General features: G+C 42.1%; 1 protein-coding gene across 1 annotated transcript in view; it reads right to left on the bottom strand.

The window, feature by feature from the left end:
* The window catches only part of insc (INSC spindle orientation adaptor protein), a 45,361-nt gene extending 35,626 nt beyond the window's left edge, over positions 1 to 9,735 (bottom strand). Inside the window, exon 1 of the mRNA XM_086028487.1 lies at positions 9,634 to 9,735. The gene's annotated coding sequence lies outside the window, so the exon portion shown is untranslated. The remainder of the gene's footprint in view (positions 1 to 9,633) is intronic.
* Positions 9,736 to 14,052: the final 4,317 nt, after the last annotated feature.

The following is a 14,052-nucleotide window of genomic DNA, read 5'->3' as shown; positions in this document are numbered from 1 at the left end:
TTTAACCCATAATCAATTGGTTTCGGATGTTTTGCCTGGAAATACTGGTTGTATCTTTGAGATTAAATTTCAACAGGGTCTTTGTCAACTCTCTACCGGTCAGCCACAAGAAGACCAATCTTCTTTTCTGTCAAAGATAGCAAAACATCTACTGTTTTTTTTTGTATTTTGAGCGGGGAGTCTTGTAGACAATTAATGTTCAAAGGCTAGAACCCTAGGTAAATGGTAAGAATTTGAGGTCTAATGTCAGATGACATGGTCCTTGGCAACTCTCTATCAGACTGTCACAATCCTACCAATCTTCCAACTTTAAAGGGCAGAGTTGGTTTTTGATGTTTTCACCCGAGTTTCTTGTTAGAAAGGTATTGTCAGTACTTTAATCATGAACCGTAATAATTTTTCAATGACTACCTGCCCATAAAGTTCATGTAAAAGTAAGGTAAGGTCCATGGTCTTTATCAATACACTTTTCAACATTACGTTTTTACATATTGTTCCCTGTGTCTTTAGTACTGATGCTCAAATTGGGTTCAAAACTACGACTAAATAACTGATTTTTGTTTTTCTTTTCTTTCTCTGTTTTGTTTTTTTCATCTTTGTTTCTGCGCTGGGAAAATACTGGCTGTTCCAGTGCACACAGTGAGAGGCAACATCAATAAAATATGTCATGTAAAAACAATATTAATGCTCCTCCAAGTTTGTCTTTAAAACCTTGCCAGAGGTTTTTGAGTCGTAAACTCTGGAGCAACCTGTCTAGAGCCTCCAAGTTGAACGTGGAGCGAGTAAAGCCTGTTCAGCAGTTCCATATGATGAAAGCACACATTTAACTTTTTCCCTTGTGAAGCATTTTTGCATGCTTTGAGTGCTTCTTTATGACCTTTATTGTTCTGAAGAAGCCACAATCTTCCACCCAAACCTAAATGGCTGCAGTGGGTAGCTGTATTTTACTCTAAAATCCCTTGATAGTCTTCTAATGATTAGACTTTCCCAGATGGACTGTGGTTTGTTCTCTTTGGCAAAGATCACGGATGTGAGTGGACGTCATGGCTACATATATGCTTTTGGCAGTACAGGGGGTGCTTGGTTTCCAACAGAGTTCTGTTTTTAAGGCGGAAACATAACCCAAATCTGTTAATCGAAACATAGTCTATCACTATCACTAACTTCCTACTTAGTAAAGTCGAATTTATAGTAATAATTTGACTGAAAAACACTTCTCGGCCCTAAATCTAAAACAGTCGAAGGAAAAACAGAAAGTGTGGTGGGAATGTGTGGTCATGTATTCTTATGCCAATGAGCAAACACACATACCTGAGAAGTCATTGTACAACAAAACCATTGCAATTCAATTTCTTTTGCAATCCGCTAAGGCAGCAAAGTCATCGGGCAGAATCGAACCATGGTTTTAAAATCAAGGTAAGGACCGAACATGGTTTCTGGCACACCATTGCGTCCTAAATCACAGTCCCATTTTTTGGTCGCCAACATCTTTTATCTGCCATCCTGAGCTTTTGTCTGAGATGGCCAAAATGGTACAAAAGTGTCCAACAGGCTATTGGAGTACTTTCCATCGTCCTCATCCTTCTCACCTCTCAATCAAGCCGCGAATGACCTCACTCGCATTTATGTCGCACAGCTACTTCAAGCAAGATGGAGTGCCTCACAAATGGCATCAGCCACAGTGTTACATGTCAGGAGGACCCAGCAACTACAAGCGCCATTTCATACGTGTCATTTATAGTCGGCTGAACATCCATCAACACCCACGCCACACAGATTCATGGATGTACTGTGAGCGAAAGCCGTGTGCACACATGCCGATCGTTAAAATGCGACAGGCCCCAAATTTCACCAGGAAAAAAAACATCGGCATGTGTTGCTTCTGAGCTTATAGTGTGGTGTACTCCATATAACCAACACAGCACACTGCACATGGAAGATTGAACGGGCTTCACATATGCGATTGTCAGCCCCGACTGTTTTCTGAGCAGATCGTGTCGAAAAAAAAATCCCTCCTGATTTAAACCCACCGCTAGGGTTGCCAACTCCCGGAAAAATGAATAAGGGACACCTCATTGGCAGGGACGGCCAACCTGACTGCCTTCAATTAGGGATGGGCAGATCAGTACCAAAATATCTTATAAAACTATCGCCATAATCCAACTGCAGAACTGCAGACAATCTGTATTGCAAAGCTTTTGCACCTGTGTTAATTTATTTTTTATTATTATACACTGTAGGGAGTAGCAAGGTTGCAGTTGTGTTACGTGAATTGCTGATAAAGTTTTCAAAGTTCTGACAGTCTGCAAGGCAGTGAAGGTTTCTGGATGTGTTTGGATGAACAAGTGTCTGAATGTGATTGGATGAACTAGTCATGGGGTGGGGACTGTGGGGAGAGCGCTTGAGTGTGCTTGTGTTTGGAGGCATGTACAGAGAGTTGGTGATTAAAAACATATTCAAACGGCATCGATTAGTCGACTTGACTATCATGGGAGAGAAGTTAATGGAGAAAAAAAAAACAATCTTAACACACTAATGAACAGGTTAATTGCTTAGGAGAATATTTTAGAGATGTCTGACAATTGGGCCATTGCTGAATTTGATCGGGGGGGGGTGCACAATCTCAGGCCAATTATGTGTTTACCTCGCTTAATATTTACAATTGTTGGCCCCAACTGTTTCCTAACAAATTTTGGAAGAAAATTCCCTCTTAAAACACCACAAACTACAGAGCAATCTTTTTGGGACCGACAATCTGTCCATTTGCCAGATTTGAGGCTCCTACCGTTTATTTGTGGATCTATGAGGGCAAAAAAAACATGTTTTTTTTTTAAACAGACCCTCCATGGATATCTGAAAATCAGACCTTTGCTGATATTGATCGGAAGGGATGGCAAATGCTTAAATTCGGCCTGATCGTGATGTCATCATCACGGCTTAATGCTCACGAGGCAACTCCACAGCTGTTTGAGATTAGGCGGCGGGGGTGAACTTGGTGGGCGGATCCCTTCGTGGGAGCGTTTCGGCGAGACAGCTAAAACAGGGACGCATGGGCGGGAGGATCCATCGGGCCAGATCTAAGCCCAGCAACACACGTACCACTTCAAAGTGGTTTCATTTGGGGCGTTTACCGGCAGCATCTCCAGCAAACGCACGAGTCAAATGGGAACCACATGGGGGTCAACAGGAGTAAATACAAAGAATGCACAGGAGTCCGTGCTGCACATGCATGCTACTTAAAAAAAAAGTGCCCTTTTTGTTTACTATCTTATGTCTACAAAATGCTCTGTCATGACTCATTTGAGAAAAAAACTAATATAAGCTGTTTAAAAAAAATAATCACCCTGATTATTATGTTCTGTGCAGTCATTCAAGTAAAAAAATAACCAGTGTTAAAGAGGAAAACAAAAAACAAAACCCGTTGTCACTATTGTGTAATATATTGTCTAAATTATTATTCATTACAATGAATCAATTATGATAAATAAATAATAGTCAATTGAACAGACAATTAAATAATGTAAGATACAATTAAGTCATAAAAATACAATATAAGATTACAATTGAATGAATAAGAAAACAACATGAAATTATATTTAAATAAGAGAAAATGAGATATTGCAATATATGAAATAATATTGGCTAAAACTAGATAATACAAAAAAAATACAATTACATTAAATAAATGTCTATATTAAATCAAATGAAACAATAATAACTCATTGCTGTCCTGTGAAAGACATGTACCTCCAATTTTGGAAACTTTTAAAATTTCCCCCGCCTACTGCCCGAAGACAGCTGGGATAGGCTCCAGCACTCGCAGCGACCCTTGTGAGGATTAGCGGTATAGAAAATGGGAAATGAGATAATGTTAAAGAAAATTAAATAACATTGAATCAAATGAAGTGATATTAAAGGAAATGGAAGAATATTAAATATTATCCATCCATCCAGGGACACTCTGAATTGGTTGCCAGCCAATGGCAGGGCACACAGAGACAAATAAACATCCGCACTCACAATCACACCTAGGGGCAATTTAGAGTGTCCAATTAGCCTACCAAGCATGTTTTTGGAATGTGGGAGGAAACCGGAGTACCCGGAGAAAACCCACGCAGGCACGGGGAGAACATGGAAAATGAGATAATGTTAAAGCAAATTAAATAACATTGAATCAAATGAAGTGATATTAAAGAAAATGGAAGAATATTAAATATTATCCATACATCCATTATCTATGCCGCTTATCCTCACAAGGGTCGCGGGCGTGCTGGAGCCTATCCCAGCTGTCTTCGGGCAGTAGGCTGGGGACGCACTGAATTGGTTGCCAGCCAATCACAGTATTAAATATTAATTGCATTAAACTTATCAAAGAAGCTATTTAAAAAGTTCAATTATCCATCCAATCCCTTATTTGAACCGCTTATCCTCACGAGGTTCACGGGCATTCTGGAGCCCATCCCAGCTGTCTTCGCGCCACAGGCGAGGCACACCCTGAACTGGTTACCAGCCAATCATAGAAAGATAAATTAGATACATTAAATAATAAAAACATATATTATAACTAAATAATGATCAATACAATTAATTGAATAATACTAAATAATAATGAAATAGTAATAATGCAATTAAATATTACATTGAGTAAAATTATATTTAAAAAACACACACAGACATACTAGTCATTGGTCACTTCAAATCAGTTCGGAGTTAAGTTAGTCCGCCTAAAAATTGAGTTTTTTACCGCAGTCAATTTGACATTTACTCATTATGAATCATCTCAAAATCAAAAGTAGTCTTGAGATGTACTTTTGTTCTATCTAGCGATAAACGCAAGCTCGGTAGGTTTGAGTCCAGCTAACATATGGACAGAAGAAAGAAAGCTGGGTTAAGATGTAGAGCTAAAAAAAACAGAAAGAAAAAACAGGTCACGATATGGGGAAGCTCGGAGCCAGCGTTCTAATTCAAGCGGTCTGATATTGATTTGCTTGGCGGCCTTGGAGAGCTGCGCCAGCTGCCATATTGGAGCCACCTACGCAAAAATTTATACCTGCACTCTCGTAATTGAGTCCAGCGCTGAGTCCACGGACGATGTCGCCCACGGGAAAGCACCGCTTTGTGACGCACGTGCCAAGTGCACGTACATCTATATTTTGTGCTGCTGCATTAAATCATGTCAGGCTATAGACTGTCAACATTTAGGCTGTATTTACACTGCAGGTCCAAGTGCCTAATTCCGAATTAATGCTTATACAGTAGCCTGTTTTTTTGATGAGGTAATATTTCCTTGTACATTTGAAGTGCCACTTATCTGATAAGGCATCAACAGCCCAGTTGCTAATATACCCAAATTGCATGTGAACTTAAAAATAACGTATAAATAATACAAATATTAAACGAAATGTTTTTTGTTTTTTTACAATTTAAAACAATTCTCAGGTGCCCTAATAACGCGTGTTGCATGCTTTTGTTAAAATACTCCAAGGTTCAAAAGGTAATGATATTTACTTTTTTGTTTAGATTCACTGTGTTTATTTGTCCTTTTTGGGGTAGACTTGGGTGTATACATTTCACCAGTTGGTGTATTCTGAGGACATCAAGATGGCCTTGACAGGGTTTACCCCATTTGTTTGTTGGACATGTATTGGATTTTGATCCCCATTAGGACAAGGACTTATTCCATGTGCTTTTTCTTTCCCTCTCTGTGCCACATGGAAATTAAAAAAAAAATAAATTGTTTCACTTGAGCACCGCAGTGTAAATCCAGCCTTAGATATTATCGCCATGTTATCCCAATGGGGCACATCAATAGTGATGAGTAAGTGATAAATCGTCCGAGTGTCTGTTTGGACACTTATGGGGCTGCAGACGTCGTCTGTCTACCTCTGTCGAGATCAAAGGGTAAGGTTTAAAAAGCAGGAGCCAGACTCACAAAGCCAAGGTTTGTTTCCTATTGATCTAGGTTGGCCAAGAGTTCAAATGCAAATGAGCATGTAAGATGATGCCAATAGACACACCCTGTATGTACGTTACGCTATGGCAGGGGTGTCCAAACTCGGTCCTCAAGGGCTTGTGTCCTGCCTGTTTTACAGCTCTCCTTGCTGCAACACACCTGATTTAAATGATAGGCTCATCAGCAAGCTCTGAAGAAACGTGATAACAATCATGATCTCTTGAATCAGGTACAAACTGAGTGCATAAAAGTGGTCCTCACTTAGAGCAGCAACATCGACACTACACAACCAATTCACACCCGCCATCAAAGTTCAGGAGCCTCCAATGAATAGTCCACTGTGATTGGCTGAGAGCGATGACACAGCGGATGGATGGGTTTGTGCAGAGTGGAGCCTAGTTAACCAAAAGGTGCCACACCCTCCCTCCTCTTCTGTGTTGTTCAGCAGCCTTATTAGAGGTTGGAAACGTGTCTTGTGTGCTGTGCTATCATTTTGGTGTCAGCTGTGATGGAAGAAAATAGCAAACATACACACTTAACTTCAGACGGAGTGATGTCATGAAGGGGCCAGACAATTTGACAATTTCTTTTTGTTTGTCTTTGTTCACAAAAAGCTGGACTCGGTCCACATCCATCCTAAAGTCTTTGGTCACAAAAAGTTGGAACTAATGTACAAAATCATTCAGAAGCAAATAATTTTCCTTTGTTTACACAGAAAATCAATGTCTTTTTCATTGTCTTTTCTTTCACAAAAATTCTGATTCAAATGAACACCATTCACTGAAGGTCTAAATTAAAGTCACTTATTCTCCAAATGTTCTTCAATACTGGCATTGTCCCTGAGCCCTATAAAGCCAACGGAAAGGGTATGCTACTAAAATGAAAGCAGTAATGATCCTAAAAAAGGACTAACAGAAGCAACAACTTTCATGACACTAAAACCTCCTGGACAAACGTTTTCTTATATTTTTGGGTCAAAGTACATAAAGAAGGAAAAAAATATGGAATATTCAATAGCCACTTGCCACACAGCACTTAAAATGATCCGATTTTGGAGGGGTGGTTCTGTCTCAAGCAAATGCTGAGTGCAGCTTTTGTTACCATGACAACCAAGGGTGTTGCTAGGGTGTTGCAACAAAGGCAGGGCTACTCAGCCAACCTCATGACTTTGTTGCTCTATTTAGCATCTTTTCCAACCCCTCTAGCAACTAGTTTTAAAAAAAGAATGACCAGCCACAAATCTAGTGTCTTTATGTGATCTTATCGGAGACACGAGACTCACTCCTTTGCATCCACACTGCAAATGATTAGTTCTTGCCAGAAGCCACAGAGGGCTAAATTAACCATACACTATATCCTCCTACATCAAACAATTGTGTCGCCACAAATCACAAGGGCTCACACACAGGCACATTTTCAGAAATTGGCAGATAAGAACTTAATTGTTTAGTTTCACCCGTGAGAGGGGGGAAATTATGTGTTAAATTTTGCCCATCCCTTGCAGCCTAACGATCCTGGAAGGGGCATTCCCCCATCTGTGGTCCCTTCTCAAGGGTTTTCATTTTTTTCCCCAGATGGGATTTTGTTTTTGTTTTTCCGTGCCCTTTTGGGGGTTAAAGGGGCGGTGGGGCTGGGATGGCCGTGTTTTCACTACCAGTTCATTTGATATATTTTTTGATCAGGAAAATGAAAAGAGTCCAAAAACGGTGATCAATAGGCACCAGAATTTATGTGGACATCCTTACTAATGACCACTTCAACATATCAAAAGGATTAACGTGGCGGATTTATATGCGAATGAGAAAATGTGGAAGTGAGCAGAGCTACATAGATTTATGCTGGGACGAGCGCACACTGCTTCTTTGCTAAAAGAAATAAGAAAAAAAACACTGCTACTTCGCTGATCACAGTTAGGACGGGCGAGGCATTTAACGCCAGTCAGGATATTTACAGAGACTGAAGTGGGAATGAGTGGACATTTATTTGGATGAGGAATGCCCCGAGTTTTTTGACCGACAACACGCCGTCCAATGGAGCGAAACAGCAGAAATGGTACGTTCCAATGCGACCACATTCGGTTGTGGAGTCGGATGTGCATGTTCAAGACACTCCTGGTGTTCAACGAGGTCTTACCTCTGACGCCGCTTCTCTATCGCGGTTGCAAGCGGCGCCGGACAACGCACGCGACTGCTTGGGAGGCAACCCCGCAACATGAACACGCAGGCTCATGATCACCTCCACACGCTGCGCGGACAATAAGGAGCTAATGTTGTTGTGCTAACACCTTTTGTTTTAACGGCCTGAAGCTAGTTGTTTCTAATAGCTGTACCGTTATTCTACTGTTAGCCGTGGAGAGAATGGGGGTGGGGAAATAAACATCCATGTTTGCTTGATTGCTTGCCCACTGCCAGTCGCTGTCTGCCTCCCAAGAGTTGATACGAGTTTACCGTCGCTAAATGTCCGAAATATAAGCAGTCGGGGTTTGTGTGCGCATTCATGCTCTTGTCCACTTCAGCTTGTGAAAGTGGAGGAGCAATCGCCACGGTATTAATGATTTTGTGGAGGTGATCATGATGAGATCACGTTTTATGTCAATAAATCCAAACTATTGTGCAGAACACATTTATACTACCACAGGTTGAAGTGGACGAGAATATTGATGTGCATTTGCATTTTGGTGGCGGTCGGTCGCTGTTTTCGACAACAGAACTGACAAAGCGATCAATATTACCACCCTTGGCTCCCTCCCGTGGCGTAGACCGCTGAGACAGAAAACGTAACATAAGCCACGCCCCAAAAGGGGGCGTGGCAATTTGTCGTAAATCTAATCACAAAAAAAAGACCTTAAATCACCAGAGTCTTTTGGGGCGGGCACTTTAGTACTGATGTCATTTTTACATGCAAACCTATTATATAAGTGCCAATGTTAAGCTCACCCAAGTGTCACTTTAAGATCAGGGGATGTTGTTTGTCAACTGTGGACATGTGAAGCCCGTTGAGGCTTTCTTGTTATTAAGGGCTATATAAATAAATTTGACTTGACTTGACTATCCAATTTTACTTAATTGGTTAGAAAATTATTATCTTAGATGTCTATCTTCTGTAAGTTTTTAGGTTTGTATTTAAATAAACAGTGTCAGATTCCACGCAGAGTTCAGTACATTTGTGAGTGACACAAGATCATCATTATTTTATTTCAAAATAGATACTTTTTGGTGACATTTTTGTTTGGTGGTGCACCATTTTTGTGGTGTAAATTCCGTATCTTGGCTCAACAACGTTTGAGAAACACTGCATTAGGTTACCGTGCATAATGTATCTCCTTTAATTGTTGTTGTTGTTGTTGTTTTTAATATTTCTAGAATTTCTTGGGGGGAAAAAAACAAATGCAACTCACAGGCAATGTTTTAAGTACAAAAAACCATAAACGTAGCATGCTTAGACGTATAAGTGTAAAAACAAGTTGTTGGTAAAAGGTAAAAACAACAGTTTTAACATTAATGACCTTTGAGTTGAGTGTAAAATTAGATAAAAATGTCTTTTAAAAGTTCTAAAAGTCTTATATTCCCTCAAAATTCCAGACAGAAACAAGCCTCATGAGCTAACATCCGTATTATGTTTACAATCTGCAGAAGTCACCACTTCCAGACATGCTTGAGAGTGAACTTCATTGAACTCACCCCCGCTCCGTGCTCTAAAAGCGTTAAGTGTTCCCGCCGGGATTCATTGCGACACCACTTGGTTCTTCTTGTGTCTTCTTTAGTTTTTCCCGTCCCGGAGCAGCGTTATGTAGCCCTGCCGAAGTAAAGCACTGCACAGACTGGCCTGACTGGAGAAAGCCCACATCCTACTGTCAGTCAAGCAGCGGAGCATAGTTTGTGCCGGGCCGCGGTCCAAACAGACATGAAGCTATTCTATTTCTGTCTACTACCATGTGAGCACCGCTACTGCTGCATATTGAAGGGGCGGGAGAAAGTCTCCGTATAATTGCATACTGAGATATAATTGCACGACAAGGTAAGGAACTTTTTTTTTTTTTTTTTTTTAAAGTAAGACTCTGGAGAAAGAAGGGAAAAAACAAATAAATGAGGAGCTGGCTTCCAGATGTGTGGGCAAAGGGGAGGAGAAGTACGCAAGGGAGGGGCTGCAAAAGATGGAGAAAAAGTGCTATAGCAGCAGAATGAAATCCCATTTCGGACCAAGCGAAAAGCTTGTTTACCTTCCTGGGGAAGCATCGCACGCAGACGAGTGGGGGATTGTGGGGAAGGTGAGAGGACGTCGGGTCGGACGCTTTGTTGTTTCTGGACCTGTACCGCCTTGACTTGTCCCACCGGTGTCTGCTTTCACGCTTGGAAGTGACACCCATGTGGAAAAAACAGGGCTGGGGGGCTTTTTAAAACGGCCAAGGAAAGTTCAAGTGTAAACGGCAGTCAGCTGGTTTGCATTAGTTTACGTAGTGACTGAACAATTGCATGGCCACATACTCACACCTACTGTAGAGTCTATAAATATTAGCGTGAATGCCAACTTAAACAGCCACTCATGTTTTACCTAATTTCCTGTTAAATTTGACTGGCGAGTACTGTACTGGCAACTACCTCGACTTTATCAGAAGAATTACAATCCTGGATATACTACCAAATTCCAATTTTTTGCCAAAATTCGAATTTTGAGCAACGTGTACGAACTATCGAACTAAGTAACTATCAAAGAATTATAGAAGAATGACTATCGCTGGAGTTACACTGTGCTCCAATTCGGATTTGTGTCAAAACCAGAAGTTAGAAGCGATGCGCTTCCAAGTATTGAGCTCAAAGCTACTTCACTATTGAGCGACACGTAAGAACTATGGGGCAATGGAGTCGCAACTATTGAGGAATCATGGTGGAAAAAATAACCCTGGATTTACACTATATGTCCCAGTTGGTAAATGGCAGAGCTGGGCAGTCCGTCCCTGGGCAGGGCCGGTCGGACCCTCCGGCCCGGCCGGATGCCCATTTTTGGGGCGGAGGGGTGGGGGGTGACAAATGAAAAAAAAATGGCTGGACTAAGCATGGGCGGAAGTCGATTTTAGTCCGGCCCACTAATCGTCCCTCATGCGTGTGACGTGCTCGATCATCTCAGCCTACTCGGTGAAAGGCTTCTTTTTAGGCTTCTTTCTACTCCCGCGTCTGCGCGAGCGACAACTGCTGTTATAGGGATTGTGGTATAAATCCTCCTGACAGCGGCAAAACTGGTGTGTCACACACAGATGCACAATCAGGATGGCAGGCCTTGCAGTTCCCAACTTTACATCATCCACAAGGAGTTCCTTATGAACGTACTTTGCATGCGCCAATCCCCTGCATTCACTCATGTAGACCGCGCGCCTCTCCTGTGCTGAATTTAAAGGAAACGAGTAGAACCGCTTTGTTTCGCCACAGTCAGGTCGGCTGTTTTCACTCCCACAAGTGAGCAAACGCCCATTTCTACCTGCGGCTGTCTACTAAAATACCAAAAGAAAGAAACTTCACCCTTGCGCACAGTTAGATTGCACTTTGTGCTGGGCATATGCTGGCCATGAAAACGGGGCCTATAGTGTAGCTATTGAGCAGCAACTATCAACGGATGCTCTGTGTGAAAGTGTGGATTTACTTATCCCTTTCAAACAGAACTCATCAAAGTGTGACATTCATACACCATCCACACAGCCCTTGCAGCTTTGAGCATGTAGATAATTAGATGCACGGCAAGGTAAGCATCTGGGACAGTGACAGTTAGGTCGGAAACATAAAATTTGCTGGTCAAATGTATGCACCATCAAAGCACCATTTCACCAACACACAGTCCTCATTTTGGTTTACTGATCCAAACTGCGACATGGCGAATCAAGCTGTCCAACTTGATGGAAGCATGTCACAATGTCAATCGTTCATCCCAAAGCCGTCTTAATTTTGCCTTCCCTGCAAATTGGTGTTCTGGAATTTCATTGCCTGTCCCTCTCAGACAGAACTCGATGGATTGTGCGTTCATGCAGCCTTGTGGCTTGGCGCGTTGAGATAATTAGAGGGAAGGTGACGTCAGTGCGACAGTGACTATTGCTTTCAACAAAAAGCAGCATATAAGTAGCTCGGTGGGGATGCAAGCAAGATCCAGCTTGACTGATACAACGAGCATCGTATCATGTAGCGCTTGATGGAAAGGTGTCATGAAATCAACCCTTCATTCTATTGTCTCCTATTGAAATTTATGTATTGGGTGTTTGTATTTTAACACAGTAATCAATCAATAAAGTTCATTAAGGCTTGGTTTGAGCCCCTTTTTTAAGGGGGGGACATTAAATGAATTTCCAGAAGCGGTAGAAAAGAAAACATCTTCCCAAGCGCTCTGGTTTGGAAATGGCTTTGTGGTGTTGGATTCTGAGAATGGGACTGGGGTCGTCCTCAATTTTGGACTCAAGTCAGGGGGGTTGATTTCTCTTCCACAAACCCTGTAATTTTCATGTAGAGGGGCCCCTTGCAGTGCATCTGTGTGCCATTAGCAGCGCCATTGCGGCCTTGTTACATCACTACTGGGGCACGAGCTCCAAAACCGAAGGAATGACCCGCCAAGCTGCCTTCCAGCTGCCCCCCACTCGTCCCCACAAAGTACCCAAACACAGAGATCATATGTACATATTTTTCCTACGCCTGTGTCGTCCAGGAAAAGTTTCCGTGCGGATCCCAGTGTGGTTGTGGCTCTTCTCCAGCTGGACGTTGAGACGAGGCGAAGGAGGCTAGACGTGAACCCCCTTCTCATATACGCCAATAGCTTCGCTCCACCTATTAATCGTGCATATCATTTCAATTAGTGAGCATACCTCCACAAGGGCATTATTAAATATTTTCCTCACATTACAAAATCACATCCTCGCACTCTGGTTTCGGAAGCAACGGCGACAAATTTCCTGCCCTCACTCGGGCGCACACTCGCCACTCATCCGTGCACCCAAATAGGATCAACCTTATCCTGTTTTGCAATTTCACCCTTATTGAATGGGCTCGTTATGACGCTCAGTGCGCAAACACTGTTGCCAACAACCCCCTGATTTGTCAGCCGCAGTTGACGCTGAGCCATTTTCCATCCGACAGAACTGCACAGTTGATTTTATGGTCCTTTATGTCACGTCTTTAAGTATAAAAGAATGGCATGATACACAAAACACTTCTTTTTGATCTAAAATTTGAGAGATCCCTGCTTGACGAGGAAAAATGGCTTTGAGTGTTTTTATTGCACTTATAGTGTGTTGCAATTGAGATGAATACAAAACAGCGTAGCTAACGTCCACTCTAAAATCAGTTGGGTTAAAAGTAACTCAATTTGGAGTCAAAAATGAACCGATCCACAACGTGGGTCAATTTGACCCAACTTTCTTGGTTGTTTATGCAGAAAACAATAAACAAAATGGATATTTTTTACAAAACAACCCCAAAACATGGGCTGTTTTGTACAAAACAATGCAAGAAAGTGGATCAAATTGACCCGATTTGTGTATCGGTCCATTTTTGACCCAAAATTGTGTTATTTTTAACCCAACTGTTTTTAGAGTGTCTATTCGTGGCGGAAAAGCTTAACCTGGAGGAACACCCCACACCACAGGATAATCACAATAATCTTTTAGAGACATCCAATAATCGGGCCTTTGCTGAATTTGATCGGAAATTGTGGGGAAATGCTCAATCTAATAACTAATATACCGTAGAGTTCCACACAAGGACTACTTTGATGTTGTTGCTCTGCATATAGAGACACAAGATGCTCCTGGCCAGCAAAAGTCTCTGATCACGTCTTGACGGTGGCGCTAGTTTTTTTATTCGTTTTAGCGAGGAAAAAAAGGCACACAAAAAGAAAAGACGTTGGGCTCTGTTGCGCCATGACTGTTTTGATTTTGGGGTCCCACCGCGCTTCCTCGCCGTCCCGTCACCTGGCTTTCTCACTGGCTGCATTTCACTGTCAACAGGCTGCGTTCTCATTTGTCCAAGGGGCACACCACACACGGTGCGAAGTCGGGCCAAAACAATCCAACACGAATATCCCCGATTTGTGGTCGGACATCCTCCCCAGCGGTCGAGATCAGTCTG

The sequence above is a fragment of the Filicampus tigris genome, chromosome 4 (assembly GCF_054856515.1).
Source record: "Filicampus tigris isolate MCC_2025a chromosome 4, RoL_Ftig_1.0, whole genome shotgun sequence".
NCBI lineage: Eukaryota > Metazoa > Chordata > Actinopteri > Syngnathiformes > Syngnathidae > Filicampus > Filicampus tigris.
This window is presented reverse-complemented; position numbering and strand designations above follow the sequence as displayed.